This window comes from Microcaecilia unicolor, chromosome 11 (genome assembly GCF_901765095.1).
Source record: "Microcaecilia unicolor chromosome 11, aMicUni1.1, whole genome shotgun sequence".
Taxonomy (NCBI): domain Eukaryota; kingdom Metazoa; phylum Chordata; class Amphibia; order Gymnophiona; family Siphonopidae; genus Microcaecilia; species Microcaecilia unicolor.
The window spans coordinates 13,086,082-13,102,711 of NC_044041.1; the positions used below are offsets into that span (position 1 = coordinate 13,086,082).

A 16,630-nucleotide genomic window follows, 5' to 3' on the forward strand; every position below is an offset into this window, starting at 1 on the left:
GAAACTAACTGAGGACCCCACACAGGATTACACAAAACAGCTGAAAGACCTTATCAAAACATTTCCTACACAAGCGCAACCTCACCTGAAGAAACTCATACCAAACCAGCCTGTTGTGGGCACATTCTACATGCTACCCAAGATCCACAAACCAGGAAACCCTGGCAGACCAATCATATCAGGTATTGGCACACTCACGGAAGAAATATCTGGATCCATAGAGGGAATTCTGAAACCTCTCGTACACAAAACTAACAGCTTCATACAAGACACCACAGACTTTCTGAATAAATTGAAAAATATCAAGCAACTACTACCTAACACCCTTCTGGTCACGATGGATGTAGAATCACTATACAGCAACATTCCACATGCGGATGGCATAGCTGCATGTGGAAGACTCCTTAAAAAAATCCACACTGGACCATCAATACTCACCAGAAACTATTACAAAATTAATCAAATTCATTTTAACTCACAACTACTTCCGCTTTAACAATGATATCTATCTACAAATAATGGGCACTGCGATGGGCACCAGGACAGCACCCCAATATGCCAACCTTTTTATGGCTGAGCTGGAAGAGACATTTCTGAATACACACCAGACCAAACCTCTAAAATACTACCGGTACATCGATGACATTTTTATAATTTGGACGGAGGGTGAAGAAACTCTGAAACAATTTTATTCTGCCTTCAATACATACCATCCTACAATCAGATTCAAAATTGACTACTCCCCAGAAAAAGTCAATTTTTTTGGACACCACGGTCTCAATCAGTGATGGCTGTATACAAACATCTATATACAAGAAACCCACAGACAGATGCAGCTACCTCCACAACTCCAGCTTCCATCCTTCACATACAAAAAGATCCATCATTTACAGCCAAGCCACAGGATACCACTGTATCTGCTCTGACCCAGGGGACAGAGACAGACACCTTAAAAGCCTGACTGCATCCTTCAAACAGAAAGGCTACAACCCCAAAATAATCTCCAAGAATATTGCCTCCTCCCTCAAAACACCCAGGGAGAATCTGCTACAGTACAAGGAGAAAAAATCCACAGACAGAATTCCCCTTGTAGTGACATACAATCCAGAGCTGGAAAAACTGAGGAAAATCATAAGAGATCTACAACCTATACTCCAGGAGGATGAATTAATGAAAGAGATATTCCCATCCCCACCAGTACTGGCCTTCCGACAACCACCCAACTTAAAACACAAGCTAATCAGAAGTAAACTTCCATCACAGACTGAAAAGGAACAGAAGGGCACACGTCCCTGTAATTTATCCAGTTGCAAACTATGCCAAAATATTTCACAGGACCCCACAGTCATCCACAAAGGAAAGATATTCAACATAAAGGGATCTTTCACTTGCTCATCTTCCAATGTGGTATATATCATTCAGTGTAAAAAATGTAACGAAGGATGCTATATTGGAGAAACAGGCCAGATGCTTAAGACAAGATTCAGTTTACATAGACATCACATGAACAATACTGGTGCCAGCAGGGTTCCCACGCCTGTTGGTCAGCATTTTACAGGACCAGGACACTGTACCAGTGACTTCACAGTGAGAATCCTGAAAGGTAACTTTAAAACCATACAAGAACGTAAGACCTTTGAAGTCAGAACGATTGAATATTTTAACACCCAACAGAAAGGACTTAACAAGGACCTGGGGTTCCTAGCCCATTATAAACCATAAAGCTGTATGTCTCTGTTGATCACCCTCCCCTCACCTATCCACACCCATCCTGTTAGAATATCAATGATATGCTTTGATGTCCCCATGCATACCTCCGACCCACCCCCATCCTCCCACCCTGTCAGACTGTCATAGTAATACTTGAATGTTTTCACTTATATACACTGTCAGCTAGCACATTTGCTTATTTCCGATCTGACGAAGAAGGGCAACCTTCGAAAGCTAATCAAGAAATGTATTAAGTTATGTCCAATAAAAAAGGTATCATCTTATTTTCTTTTCCATGTTTTATTTTGTTTGATTTCTATTGAAGGACTCATCAGAAATTCTTGCCAAAAGTAATTTCTAAATTTTATATCACTCGATCAATAGCAAACTGCCATCTTTTATACGTCACCATGGTGAACCTGACTCCGTATGTCTAGTGACACTAAAGAAATAGGTAGTAGTCGTAACATCCATTACAGGTGTGCAACTTCATTTTGTCCCTATGTGCATCACTTTGCATTCATCCACGTTAAATTTCATCTGCCATTGAGATAGTTACTCCCCAGTCTCACAAAGTCACCCTGCAACTCTTCACAATCTGATTGAGTTTTAACTGAATAATTTTCTGTCATTTGAAAAGCTGATCGGCTCACTCATTCCCAATTCAAGATCTTTATAAATATGCTAAACAACACTGGTCCCGGTAGAGATCTACTACTACTACTATTTAGCATTTCTATAGCGCTACAAGGCATACGCAGCGCTGCACAAACATAGAAGAAAGACAGTCCCTGCTCAAAGAGCTTACAATCTAATAGACAAGAAATAAAGTAAGCAAATCAAATCAATTAATGTGTACAGGAAGGAGGAGAGGAGGGTAGGTGGAGGCGAGTGGTTACGAGTCAAAAGCAATGTTAAAGAGGTGGGCTTTCAGTCTAGATTTAAAGGTGGCCAAGGATGGGGCAAGACGTAGGGGCTCAGGAAGTTTATTCCAGGCGTAGGGTGCAGTGAGACAGAAGGCGCGAAGTCTGGAGTTGGCAGTAGTGGAGAAGGGAACAGATAAGAAGGATTTATCCATGGAGCGGAGTGCAATGGAAGGGGTGTAGGGAAGGTCTACTACTACTACTATTTAGCATTTCTATAGCGTTACAAGGCGTACGCAGCGCTGCACAAACATAGAAGAAAGACAGTCCCTGCTCAAAGAGCTATGTAATAAAAGTGAGCCAAGTATAGGACAATCAAGCCATTGTGACATCACTGATGAGGTTGGCTCTTATTGGTGGCCTGAGGCATTATGACATCACAACATTAGCTCTGGTTACAAGAGACCTACTATTTATCACTTCTATAGCACTACAAGGCGTACGCAGCGCTGCACAAACATAGAAGAAAGACAGTCCCTGCTCAAAGAGCTTACAATCTAATAGACAAGAAATAAAGTAAGCAAATCAAATCAATTAATGTGTACAGGAAGGAGGAGAGGAGGGTAGGTGGAGGCGAGTGGTTATAAGTGGTTACGAGTCAAAAGCAATGTTAAAGAGGTGGGCTTTCAGTCTAGATTTAAAGGTGGCCAAGGATGGGGCAAGACGTAGGGGCTCAGGAAGTTTATTCCAGGCGTAGGGTGCAGCGAGACAGAAGGCGCGATCCCTAGGGGACCCCATTATTTATCCTTCTACACTGGGAAAACCGTCTTTGTTTTCTATTTTTTTAACCAGTAATCAATTCACAACAGGGCAGCGACTTTTTAATTTCCTGAGAAGTCTCATTAAGAACTTTCTTAAATACCTTCTTAAAATCCATATAATTACTCTTATGTACATGTTAATTAACATCTTTAAAAACATTTAACAACATTGGTAATGCAAGACTCCCTTTTGGTAAATCCATGTTGGTTCGTTCTTATTAAACTGTGCCTATCTATATGGTAATTTGGCTTTTCAGAGAGGAGTCTACCATTTTGTCTGGAACTAGACTAACCAGCTTATTTTCGAAAGAGATCGCCGGCCATTTTCTGACACAAATCAGGAGATGGCCAGCTATCGCCTCAAGCCGGCCAAATCGGTATAATGGAAAGCCGATTTTGGCTGGCTCCAACTGCTTTCCGTCGCAGAGCCAGCCAAAGTTTACAAATGCTGGCTCCTCCCACAACCAAATGCCTTGGATTTGGCCAGGTTTGAGATGGCCGGCTTCAGTTTCCATTATCGGCGAAAACCGATGCCGGCCATCTCAAACCCGGCCATCTCTGACATTTGGCCGGCCCCAACCGTATTATCGAAACAAAAGATGGCTGGCCTTCTTTTTCGATAATACGGTCTGGGACAGCTCTTTGCAGCGCTGGCCATATAGATGGCCGGCGCCGTTCAATTATGCCCCTCTAAGTTTCCCATATTATTCCCGGAGGCCTTTTAAAATTTGTTGTTCTGTAAATGCATCTGATCTGAAGATTATCTCCTTTTCTTATTGTTTTTTTTTGTTACATTTGTACCCCGCGCTTTCCCACTCATGGCAGGCTCAATGCGGCTTACATGGGGCAATGGAGGGTTAAGTGACTTGCCCAGAGTCACAAGGAGCTGCCTGTGCCTGAAGTGGGAATTGAACTCAGTTCCTCAGTTCCCCAGGACCAAAGTCCACCACCCTAACCACTGGGCCACTCCTCCACTGTTGCTACTATTTGAGATTCTACATGGAATGTTGCTATTCCACTAGCAACATTCCATGTAGAAGTCAGCCCTTGCAGATCACCAATGTGGCCGCGCAGGCTTCTAACATGGAATGCTGCTAGTGGAATAGCAACATTCCATGTAGAATCTCCAATAGTAGCAACATTCCATGTAGAATCTCCAACAGTAGCAACGTTCCATGTAGAATCTCCAATAGTATCTATTTTATTTTTGTTACATTTGTACCCTGCGCTTTCCCACTCATGGCAGGCTCAATGCAGCTTACATGGGGCAATGGAGGGTTAACTGTGGATTGGAAACTGGTTAAAACACACACACACACACAAAAAAGTAAGATTAAACTACCAGTTTTCTAAATGCAAAAGCAGTTAATAGTGCAGTGCCCCAAGGATCTGTCCTAGAACCTGTGATGTTAACATATTCATAAATGACCTGGAGAAAAAGCAATGTATGAATAATTTTGTATCATCTGCATAACCTCAAAGTCCTTAAAACAGCAGAGGACTGTGAGGAATTGCAGAAGGATCTTGTGATACTTGGATACTGGGCATCTAAATAACATCTGAAATTTGATGTGGACACATGCACTTTGGGAAAAACAACCCCACTGACAGGAACAATGCTGAGTTCTACATTAGGGATCACTAATCAGAAAATATCTCTTAGGTTCATTGTGGATAACACACTGAAATGTTTAACTGAAAGTGCTATAGCTGTAAAAAAAAAGGCAAACCCCTACCTGGCCTCTCTGTCACCCAGAGGCAGGAGCCTTATTTTGAACTAGTAAAACATGCCCGTTTCTGGAGCAAATGAAATGGGCGCTAGCAAGGTTTTCCTCCCGAACCCCCCCCTCCCTACCCACCCCTTCGGCGTTGTGAAGCCACTGACCGCCATTGTTCCGGACCTCGTCAACGCACGCCACCTTCATCTCCCGAGTCCTTGTTGGTTGTAAAGCCACTGACGCCATTGCTCCGCCCTTCCACGTCATCACGTTTGACACGAGGGCGGGGCCCAGACACAGCAATTTCGGTGGCTTCACCACCACGAACCCTTCGAACCGGAAGTGCCCGCAGGTACTAACAGTGACGTCAGTATCCTCAGAACGTTGAGGGTGAGTTTTATTATATAGGATATGTTGAGCGTTCAGTGGGTCGGTATGGGAGGGGGGAGGGGGATGAACAATCAGTTCCCGTAATAGGGTAAGGAAGGGACTCTTCATAGGTTGGTAAGGGGGGGCATGGGGGGGAGAAAATAGACTTAATGTGAAAACAGGTTTTATTGTTGTCTAGTTAACACACATATCTGGTATTCCTGTGGTCAATGTGTTATTATGTTGAATTTTCAATTTAAAAAAACGTTGGAAATAAAAGATATGGCATATTGGCAGCAGGTCCATCAGAGAATTAAGATAAGTGGTGTGTTGAGCTCAGATATAAAATGTAAGAGAGAGAATTTATTTTAAAGTTTTGGTAGTACTATGAAGGGTTATAAATGGTAATTAATTAACAGCGACCGATGAGGAAACAGGCAAACCGTGGATTGAGTGGTCCATGTGAAAAAAGTTGCCACTAAGGTCCAGAAGAATATGGTGTTGCGATAAATTGAATTGTTAGTGTTGAATGGTATATTTATTTATTTTAGTTACATTTGTACCCCGCGCTTTCCCACTCATGGCAGGCTCAATGCGGCTTACATGGGGCAATGGAGGGTTAAGTGACTTGGCCCAGAGTCACAAGGAGCTGCCTGTGCCTGAAGTGGGAATCGAACTCAGTTCCTCAGGACCAAAGTCCACCACCCTAACCACTAGGCCACTCCTCCACTGTTGCTACTATTGGAGATTCTACATGGAATGTTGCTATTCCACTAACAACATTCCATGTAGAAGTCGGCCCTTGCAGATCACCAATGTGGCCGCGCAGGCTTCTGCTTCTGTGAGTCTGACGTGCAGGATGTCAGACTCACAGAAACAGAAGCCTGCGCGGCCTTCTACATGGAATGTTGCTAATGGAATAGCAACATTCCATGTAGAATCTCCAATAGTAGCAACATTCCATGTAGAATCTCCAACAGTAGCAACATTCCATGTAGAATCTCCTATAGTATCTATTTTATTTTTGTTACATTTGTACCCTGCGCTTTCCCACTCATGGCAGGCTCAATGCGGCTTACATGGGGCAATGGAGGGTTAAGTGACTTGCCCAGAGTCACAAGCAGCTGCCTGTGCCTGAAGTGGGAACCAAAGTCCACCACCCTAACCACTAGGCCACTCCTCCACTGTTGCTACTATTGGAGATTCTACATGGAATGTTGCTATTCCACTAGCAACATTCCATGTAGAAGTCGGCCCTTGCAGATCACCAATGTGGCCGCGCAGGCTTCTGCTTCTGTGAGTCTGACGTCCTGCACGTACGTGCAGGACGTCAGACTCACAGAAACAGAAGCCTGCGCAGCCTTCTACATGGAATGTTGCTAGTGGAATAGCAACATTCCATGTAGAATCTCCAATAGTAGCAACATTCCATGTAGAATCTCCAATAGTATCTATTTGATTTTTGTTACATTTGTACCCCGCGCTTTCCCACTCATGGCAGGCTCAATGCGGCTTACATGGGGCAATGGAGGGTTAAGTGACTTGCCCAGAGTCACAAGGAGCTGCCTGTGCCTGAAGTGGGAATCGAATTCAGTTCCTCCGTTCCCCAGGACCAAAGTCCACCACCCTAACATATCACATTCATTAAAAGCACTATTAAGGGGGAAAAAAGGCAAACAATTTTAGGGATGGTGAACAAAACGCAGAATATCATTAAGCCTCTGTATACAGAGTAGGTCCCTGATGTATCTAGGCCTTGAGTACTACGTGCATAAAGTTGGAAAAGGTTCACAGGTGGTCAACAACAAAAAAATAAAGACAAAGGAACACCTTTCTTACAAAGTAAGGTTAAAAAGATTAGGGTTCTTCAGCTTGGAAGAGACAGGGGTACGATAGATGTTTTAAAAATCACCAGTGGGGTGAAACGGTTAAAATTTGAGGTCAGTTATTAATCATTTCCAACATTAAGCCAAGAGGACACTCCTTGAAAGTAACAACCAGCAAACCAAAAAACGAATTGTAGAAAATATTTTATCAAGGCATAATTAAGTTTAGAATCTGTTGCCTGAAGATGATTAACATTGTGAGATTCAAAAGAGGTTTGGTCCTTTGTGTTAAATTGTACAGCGCTGCGTAACCCTGGTAGCGCTTTATAAATGTTAAGTAGTAGTAGTAATTTCTTGAAAGAAGAGTCCATGAGAAATGATCGGCCAGCTTGATTTCAGAAAGCCTTTACATAATCTTGAAATGAGTTATGAGAAATTGATCTACTTTTTGAAATGTACCAGGCACTTGTTACTCAAACTGGTCAGTGTCAGAGACAGAACACTGAGCTCAATACGGTGGTTGGGAGGCGGGGCTGGTGGTTGGGAGGCGGGGATAGCGCTGGGCAGACTTATACGGTCTGTGCCAGAGCCGGTGGTTGGGAGGCGGGGCTGGTGGTTGGGAGGCGGGGATAGTGCTGGGCAGACTTATACGGTCTGTGCCAGAGCCGGTGGTGGGAGGCGGGGATAGCGCTGGGCAGACTTATACGGTCTGTGCCAGAGCCGGTGGTTGGGGGGCGGGGCTAGTGGTTGGGAGGCGGGGATAGTGCTGGGCAGACTTATACGGTCTGTGTCAGAGCCGGTGGTTGGGAGGCGGGGCTGGTGGTTGGGAGGCGGGGATAGTGCTGGGCAGACTTATACGGTCTGTGCCAGAGCCGGTGGTTGGGAGGCAGGGCTGGTGGTTGGGAGGCGGGGATAGTGCTGGGCAGACTTATACGGTCTGTGCCAGAGCCGGTGGTTGGGGGGCGGGGCTAGTGGTTGGGAGGCGGGGATAGTGCTGGGCAGACTTATGCGGTCTGTGCCACAGCTGGTGGTGGGAGGCGGGACTGCTGGTTGGGAGGCGGGGATAGTGCTGGGCAGACTTATACGGTCTGTGCCAGAGCCGGTGGTTGGGAGGCGGGGATGGTGCTGGGCAGACTTATACGGTCTGTGCCAGAGCCGGTGGTTGGGAGGCGGGGCTGCTGGTTGGGAGGTGGGGATAGTGCTGGGCAGACTTACACGGTCTGTGCCAGAGCCGGTGGTTGGGAGGCGGGGATAGTGCTGGGCAGACTTATACGGTCTGTGCCAGAGCCGGTGGTTGGGAGGCGGGGCTGCTGGTTGGGAGGTGGGGATAGTGCTGGGCAGACTTACACGGTCTGTGCCAGAGCCGGTGGTTGGGAGGCGGGGATAGTGCTGGGCAGACTTATACGGTCTGTGCCAGAGCCGGTGGTTGGGAGGCGGGGCTGGTGGTTGGGAGGCGGGGATAGTGCTGGGCAGACTTATACGGTCTGTGCCAGAGCCGGTGGTGGGAGGCGGGGATAGTGCTGGGCAGACTTATACGGTCTGTGTCAGAGCCGGTGGTTGGGAGGCGGGGCTGGTGGTTGGGAGGCGGGGATAGTGCTGGGCAGACTTATACGGTCTGTGCCAGAGCCGGTGGTTGGGAGGCGGGGATGGTGCTGGGCAGACTTATACGGTCTGTGCCAGAGCCGGTGGTTGGGAGGCGGGGATAGTGCTGGACAGACTTATACGGTCTGTGCCCTGAAAAGGACAGGTACAAATCAAAGTAGGGTACACACAAAAAGTAGCACATATGAGTTATCTTGTTGGGCAGACTGGATGGTCGGTGCAGGTCTTTTTCTGCCGTCATCTACTATGTTACTATGTCTAACTCAGGCCTTGCAAGTGACAGCACCAATATGAAACAAAGCTTGATCATCACAGACTGTAGTTGTACGAAGAGACTGTTCATCCTAGGAAGAAATTTTAAGTCCTACAGGTTGTTCTCAGCAACCCACAACATCTCCGTTTTTACCAGAGCTTGATTTCAAGGTCTTAGGCAGAGATTTCATTTTTCAATAGGATCTGCCTGATCCTTAGCCAAAAGGATGAACAGTTGTATGTTATCCGTATCATGACTAAACTGGAAACTTTCTGTCCCAGTCCTTCCTGTATTTTGCGTACCAGCTTCTGGAAATAGTATATCCTTTTGTTTTATGTATGGCAACATTAGCTTAAAATACCCCTTCAGTCGTTTAAGGCTCAACTCAATCTCTTTGCAGCCTTGTTTAACCCCACTGCCATAGGTTCTTTGCACCCTATCTTCTCCTCCCTCCCCCAGCATTAGCACAAAATTTGAATTTTGTATATAGTGTTGTGAACAGCTTAGTTGCCATTTCTGGATCAATTTGCGGTATAGCATATGCACAAATAAATAAATAAACTGGGGACAGAAAAAGCAAGTTTTGTGTACAGAACTGCATATGTCTAGTAGCGCTATCGAAATAAGTAGTAGTAATAGTACTAGTAGTGGAATCTGATGGTAAATAAGAAATTTAAGGACCATCTCATCTGCAGAATTTGCTTCTTCTTGCAATACCACAGACCACAACTGATCTCTGCCTTTCCTTTATTTGTGAGGAATCCTTCTTGAATTGTTAGCTACTACCTTCACTAAATGGTTGTTTCATGTATCTGTTTTTTTTCTGTCATTTTCTTTAAGGGTTTTTTTGTTTTTTTTTAGCCCAGCAGTTTCCTCCTTCTCCTTCGGGCTTCCAGTTCAAATGGAACCGGCTTCTACTGGGCTACTGCACCACAAGCCTTCATTCAGAATTACCTGGGAAATTATGTCCTACTTTATTTCCCCTCCCAAATCAGTACAGCCACTGCAGCAAAGAACCTTTCTGGAATGCTGCTCTAATTCTGGCCACTAGGTGTCACTATTGCATATTAATTGGACAGCCGGGAGTGTGAATAAAGCTATCTTCCGCATGCAGCATCCCCAGCTCCTTCTAGCCCACGAAGCAGAGTCCCAGGAACCCGAATTATAGCTACGTCTTGCAAGGTTCCGCGTTAGGAGTTACGGATCAAGAAAGGGATCTGGGTGTCGTCGTCGATGATACGCTGAAACCTTCTGCTCAGTGTGCTGCTGCGGCTAGGAAAGCGAATAGAATGTTGGGTGTTATTAGGAAGGGTATGGAGTCCAGGTGTGCGGATGTTATAATGCCGTTGTATCGCTCCATGCTGCGACCGCACCTGGAGTATTGTGTTCAGTACTGGTCTCCGTATCTCAAAAAAGATATAGTAGAATTGGAAAAGGTACAGCGAAGGGCGACGAAAATGATAGTGGGGATGGGACGACTTCCCTATGAAGAAAGACTAAGGAGGCTAGGGCTTTTCAGCTTGGAGAAGAGACGGCTGAGGGGAGATATGATAGAAGTGTATAAAATAATGAGTGGAATGGATCAGGTGGATGTGAAGCGACTGTTCACGCTATCCAAAAATACTAGGACTAGAGGGCATGAGTTGAAGCTACAGTGTGGTAAATTTAAAACGAATCGGAGAAAAGTTTTCTTCACCCAACGTGTAATTAGACTCTGGAATTCGTTGCCGGAGAACGTGGTACGGGCGGTTAGCTTGACGGAGTTTAAAAAGGGGTTAGATAGATTCCTAAAGGACAAGTCCATAGACCGCTATTAAATGGACTTGGAAAAATTCCGCATTTTTAGGTATAACTTGTCTGGAATGTTTTTACGTTTGGGGAGCGTGCCAGGTGCCCTTGACCTGGATTGGCCAGTCGGTGACAGGATGCTGGGCTAGATGGACCTTTGGTCTTTCCCAGTATGGCACTACTTATGTACTTATGTTTCCCATATGGAGTTACAGTGAGCTTTCGGGTCAGCCCGAATATTATTAACGTTTATATAGTGATATCAAGTGTATGCAGCACTTTACAGATGCACATATTAAACAGGCCTGGTTTCTTATAGCCAACAACCTAAGACAAATATAAGCAAGACACAAGACCAATCTTTACTTTTATATTTATTTCCATAACTTCTAGACTGCTCTATTCAAAATACTAGGCAGTTTACAATCCAACAGTGGTCTGAGAACTAGAAGAACCCAGTTCAAATCCCACTGTGGCTCCTTGTGACCTTAGGCAAGTCACTTAACCCTCCATTTCATCAGGTGCAAACTTAGGGCTCCCTTTACAAAGCTGATGTAGTGATTACACAGGAGATAAGTCTCTTTCAATTTTATTTTTGTTACACTTGTACCCTGTGCTTTCCCACTCACGGCAGGCTCAATGCGGCTTACATGGGGCAATGGAGGGTTAAGTGACTTGCCCAGAGTCACAAGGAGCTGCCTGTGCCTGAAGTGGAATCGAACTCAGTTCCTCAGGATCAAAGTCCACCACCCTAACCACTAGGCCACTCCTCCACTGTTGCTACTATTGAGATTCTACATGGAATGTTGCTATTCCACTAGCAAAGTCGGGCCCTTGCAGATCACCAATGTGGCCGCGCAGGCTTCTGCTTCTGTGAGTCTGACGTCCTGCACGTACGTGCAGGACGTCAGACTCACAGAAACAGAAGCCTGCGCAGCCTTCTACATGGAATGTTGCTAGTGGAATAGCAACATTCCATGTAGAATCTCCAATAGTAGCAACATTCCATGTAGAATCTCCAATAGTAGCAACATTCCATGTAGAATCTCCAATAGTATCTATTTTATTTTTGTTACATTTGTACCCTGCGCTTTCCCACTCATGGCAGGCTCAATGCGGCTTACATGGGGCAATGGAGGGTTAAGTGACTTGCCCAGAGTCCCACTAGCATCATTCCATGTAGAAGTCGGCCCTTGCAGATCACCAATGTGGCCGCGCAGGCTTCTGCTTCTGTGAAACAGAAGCCTGCGCAGCCTTCTACATGGAATGTTGCTAGTGGAATAGCAACATTCCATGTAGAATCTCCAATAGTAGCAACATTCCATGTAGAATCTCCAGTAGTAGCAACATTCCATGTAGAATCTCCAATAGTATCTATTTTATTTTTGTTACATTTGTACCCCGCGCTTTCCCACTCATGGCAGGCTCAATGCGGCTTACATGGGCCAATGGAGGGTTAAGTGACTTGCCCAGAGTCACAAGGAGCTGCCTGTGCCTGAAGTGGGAATCGAACTCAGTTCCTCAGGACCAAAGTCCACCACCCTAACCACTAGGTCAACCCCTCCATTGAAAGGAAGCTCTAGAATGAGGGGGCGTCGGATGAAGGTGAAAGGGGATAGACTCAGAAGTAACCCGAGGAAATACTTCATGACAGAATGGCCTCCCGGTGGAAGTAATGGGGACAAAAACAGTTTCTGAATTCAAGAGAGCTTTGGACAAGTACCTAAGATATTTAAGCGAGTGACAGGGAGAATAGATGGGATGGGCAGACTGGATAGGCCATATCGTCATTACCTGCCTACATTTTTCCATGTTTCTATTCATAATAAAACACCAAAAATACTAAACGCATTAACCTAACTAAACATAAATCTTAATTAGATAAACGAGAACTGCTACAAGTTATTTAAAAGCCTCCTGAACCTCGAGCAATGGCCCAGAGCGTCATGAGACTCCAAATCTATGGACATGGATGGGGAGGAATTAGAAGTGGGAAGGTATAGCATATGAGCAGTCGATTATAGAATGACTAGTAAAACATGCCCGTTTCTTGCGGCAATGAAACGGGCGCTAGCACGGTTCCTTCCGGACCTCACCCCCCACCTCCCTCCCTACTCACCCCGTCGGCGTTCGTCCGCCATTGTTGCTGACCTCGGCACGCCACCTTTAATTTGCTGATGTTGCTCCGCCCTCGACGTCATCACGTTTGATGCGAGGGCGGGGCCCTAACACTGTGTTTTCGGTGGCTTCACTACCACGAAGGCTTCGAACCGGAAGGAAGTGCCCGGAGGACCTGACAGTGATGTCAGTGTCCTCAGAATGTTGAGGGTGAGTTTTATTATAGAATGATATTGGTGTAATAAAAAAAGAAGCTGTTCAGTGGAATTAAAGTTTCAAAGTTGAATGTGGGGTAGGGATGGGAGATGGGGAGGAGGGAGGGGCGAATCTATAAAAACATAAGATGAGTGTTAGTAATGATGTAAAAAATTGTTAAGACCCTACTTTGAGAACTGTACCTTCGTGTGGAACCTGTTAAGTTGGAAAAAGATTATGTTTTATAATTTGTCATCAATAAAAATTGTTAAAAATTAAAAGCCTCCTGATTGTTAATTTTCCAAATCTAAGTTTGTCACTCCCAAGGATATGTTTGAAAAATTTTTGAAAGAGGTATTCAAATACCCCGAACAATCATTACCTCCACTTCAAAAAATCTATTATCTGGAAATGATGATTTCCCTAAACCTGATTTACCTGAGAAATTGGACTTAACAAATTTTCTAGAGCAATCAATGGATAATACAGAGACTAGAGCAACCTTAATTGTAACATTTGTTTCTCTACAGGATAAAGAATCTTTAATGAGACTTTATTTTAAAAATATTCATCCGGATTTAAAGGAAGCAAGGTCTCTATATTTCCAGATACTGCACGATGGACACAACAGAGGCGAAAAAAATTTCTGGACATGAAACAGGAATCTCTTACAAGTGGGGCGATATTCCAGTTACGATTTCCGTGTAAATGCATGTTGATATTTAAGGAGGAAAAATATATATTTTTTGAACCTGAACAATTGCGGTCTTTCCTTCATATGAAGAGGAACCAGGCCTTAACCCAAATATCAAGTCCCGAAAACATTTAAAGAACCGCTGCTAGTATACTTCAATTCACTTATTTCTTATGCTAACTTCCTTTGGCTTTATACCGTCTTGAATCCACCATTTTATATTAGTGGACTATAATTCCATTTCTTAAGAAAATTTCTGTGTAATAATGTTCTTTATATGTTCTTTGAAGTCTGAAATGGATGTATCTATTCAAAGAGATGTATCTTTGTTTAATTTGAAATTAATAAAGAAATTTAAATATATAAAAAATTAAAAGCCTCCTGAAAAAAAATACCTTAAGCAATTTCCAAAATGTCAAAAAATCCTTCATGGTGCATAATGCCAAGAGAAGTGACTTCCAAAAATTGAGGCCCTTCCACATAACACATCATTAATGATTCCTCAAGTTGAACTTGATGAAAGTTCCAACAACAGCCGCATGGAGTGAAGGCTCATGAGAGCTCCTCTGGGGAGAGAAATTTGTGTCAGGGGACAAAGCTAGAATATGGTAGATTTAAAACAAATAGGAGAAAGTTTTTCTTTACTCAGCATGTAGTTGGACTCTGGAACTCGTTGCCAGAGAATGTAGTGACAGCAGCTGGCCTTACGGAATTTAAAGGGGGTTTGGACAGATTCCTGAGGGAAAAGTCCATTGAACATTATTAAATGGTTTTTTTTTTGTTTTGTTTTTTGGGGGGGGGGGGGTTGCCGGGTTCTTGAAGCCTGGATTGGCCGCTGTCGGAGACAGGATGCTGGGCTTGATGGACCCTTGGTCTTTTCCCAGTATGGCGGTGCTTACGTACTTATGAGTACAGAAAGGAGGCCATGTATGGGTTTGAGCAGGATTAAGTTTTAAAAGCAGCCTCAGATACGTGTTTTCAGGCTGGATTTTAAACTGGCAAGAGAGAGGGTATGGCATATGCTCTCAGGGAGGTTGTTCCAGGTACAGAATCAAGAACTGGCTTTGGACCAGGGAATAGGTAACTGTAGTCTGCATGATGAGTGAAGTGTGGGAATGGGGTGTAAGGGAATATGAGAAAGGAGAGGACGAGAAGCACCTGCTGAGTGAAATTCGCCCCTTCCTCTCTGAGCACACCACCCGAACTCTCATCCACTCTCTCATTACGTCTCGCCTTGACTACTGTAACCTACTCCTCACTGGCCTCCCACTTAGCCATCTATCCCCCCTACAATCCGTTCAGAACTCTGCTGCGCTTCTTATCTTCTGTCTGGACTGTTATACTCATATCACCCTCTCCTCAAATCACTTCACTGGCTTCCGATCAGGTACCGCATACAGTTTCAAGCTTCTCCTACTAATCTACAAATGCACTGATCTGCAGCCCCTCATTACCTCTCTACCCTCATCTCCCCTTACATTCCCACCCGAAAACCTCAGCTCACAGGACAAATCCCTCCTCTCGGTACCCTTCTCCACCACCGCCAACTCCAGGCTCCGCCAAGCCCCCTCCCTACCCATCTTCAAATCCCTACTCAAAACCCACCCCTTCAATGTCACATTCGGCACCTAACCATTATACCTCTATTCAAGAAATCTAGACTGCCCCAACTTGACATTTCGTCCTTTAGAGTGTAAGCTCCTTTGAGCAGGGAATGTCCTTCCTTGTTAATTTGTACAGCGCTGCGTAACCCTAGTAGTGCTCTAGAAATGTTAAGTAGTAGTAGTGAATCCATTTGTAGGCAAAGACAAGTGGTCCAGATCAGATAGTGAGCCAACACGGGGATTCAAGAAGAGGAGTTACATGGTCATATTGGTATCAGAGGAAGATTAAGTTGTGCCAATGAATTCAGAACAGACTGTAATGGAGAGTGAGTGTTCAGCAGTTGACCTGTGAGGAGCAGGCTGCAGTAGACTAGGTGAGAATGAAGAAGCAAATGAGGTTCACAGTAGCACGTTCAGACGAGAAGTGGCAGATTTTGGAAGGATCGGCACTTTTTGGTCATGCTATGCATGTGCATCTAGGGAAGGAAAATGAGGAGTCAAAAACATCTTAAGTTTGCAGAGGGGATCAAGAGGATACCCATACTTACGTTGTTCATAGTGGTCAAGGCAAGGTGAGGGGAGAGGGAATAAGAACTTCTGTTATGATCAAACAGACACACAGTCCAGAGCAAGGCAAGTAAACAGTGCAAAATTGGTCTTAAAGATCCCTCTAAGACTTAAGGATCTATATACATATTCTATAGAGGAGAAGTGATAAAATGGGATATGGTAGAGCCATTTAAATACCTCAGAGGTACCAACAGTACAGAAGAAGAAGACCTTTTTCACTGAAAAGGAAATCTAGAACAGACATCATGATTTAAAGCTCAAAAAGGAAGGCAGCCGAGAGACTGAGCCAGGCCCGGGACAGAACTGCAGCCCCTCCCCCCCCACCGGCCACAAACTACAATACCTTGTCTGGCGGGATCTCGAGGCCCCGCCAGCAGAAGAAGTCTTCCTCCAACCTGCTGCTTCACTCCGCCGCAATTGCCTGCCCTGCCTCTGCGGCTGCTTTTTCCCCCGCATCCCGCATGCTCAGTTTCAAAACCGAGTATGCATGGCCTGAGGG

The 16,630-nt window shown here is 44.8% G+C and overlaps 1 protein-coding gene across 2 annotated transcripts in view; it reads right to left on the reverse strand.

The window, feature by feature from the left end:
- Nucleotides 1-16,630, reverse strand: part of LOC115480831 — a 70,004-nt gene that overhangs the window by 29,473 nt on the left and 23,901 nt on the right. The window lies entirely within an intron of this gene.